The sequence below is a fragment of the Physeter macrocephalus genome, chromosome 15 (assembly GCF_002837175.3).
Source record: "Physeter macrocephalus isolate SW-GA chromosome 15, ASM283717v5, whole genome shotgun sequence".
NCBI lineage: Eukaryota > Metazoa > Chordata > Mammalia > Artiodactyla > Physeteridae > Physeter > Physeter macrocephalus.
In genome coordinates this window covers 7,970,780-7,971,813 of record NC_041228.1, presented here as the reverse complement: position 1 = coordinate 7,971,813, position 1,034 = coordinate 7,970,780, and the positions used below count along the sequence as shown (strand labels likewise).

At 34.7% G+C, this 1,034-nt stretch overlaps 1 protein-coding gene across 19 annotated transcripts in view; it reads left to right on the top strand.

Annotated features, from left to right (window-relative positions):
* Positions 1–1,034, top strand: part of LOC102988973 (thyroglobulin) — a 144,641-nt gene that overhangs the window by 57,262 nt on the left and 86,345 nt on the right. The gene's annotated exons all lie outside the window — the stretch shown is intronic.

Below are 1,034 nucleotides of genomic sequence, written 5' to 3'. Positions count from 1 at the left end.
GAGTTTGGGAGTGTTCCTCCCTCTGCTATACTTTGGAAGAGTTTGAGAAGGATAGGTGTTAGCTCTTCTCTAAATGTTTGATAGAATTCGCCTGTGAAGCCATCTGGTCCTGGGCTTTTGTTTGTTGGAAGATTTTTAATCACAGTTTCATTTAAAGTGCTTGTGATTGGTTGGTTCGTATTTTCTATTTCTTCCTGGTTCAGTCTTGGAAAGTATTGATCTTTGTGATCGTTTCCTTCATTTCTTTTTCATTTATTTCTGATCTCATCTTTATGATTTCTTTCCTTCTGCTAACTTGGGTGTTTTTTTTTTTTTGTTCTTCTTTCTGTAATTGCTTTAGGTTTAAAGTTAGTTTGTCTGTTTGAGATTTTTTTGTTTCTTGAGGTAGGATTGTATTGCTGTAAATATCCCTCTTAGAACTTCTTTTGCTGCATCCCACAGGTTTTGGGTTGTTGTGTTTTCATTGTCATTTGTTTCTAGGTATTTTTTGAAATCCTCTTTGATTTCTTTTGTGATCTCTTGGTTATTTAGTAGTGTATTGTTTAGCCTCCATGTGTTTGTATTTTTTACAGTTTTCTTCCTGTAATTGATGTCTAGTCTCATAGAGTTGTGGTTGGAAAAGATACTTGATATGATTTCAACTTTCTTAAATTTACCAAGGCTTGACTTGTGACCCAAGATATGATCTATCCTGGTGAATGTTCCCTGAGCACTTGAGAAGAAAGTGTATTCTGTTGTTTTTGGATGGAATGTCCTATAAATATCTGTTACATCTATCTTGTTTAATGTGTCATTTAAAGCTTGTGTTTCCTTATTTATTTTCATTTTGGATGATCTGTCCATTGGTGAAGGTGGGGTGTTAAAGTCCTTTACTATTATTCTGTTACTGCTGATGTCCCCTTTTATGGCTGTTAGCATTTGCCTTATGTATTGAGGTGCTCCTGTGTTGGGTGCATAAATATTTACAATTGTTATATCTTCTTCTTGGATCGATCCCTTGATCATTATGTAGTGTCCTTCTTTGTCTCTTGTAA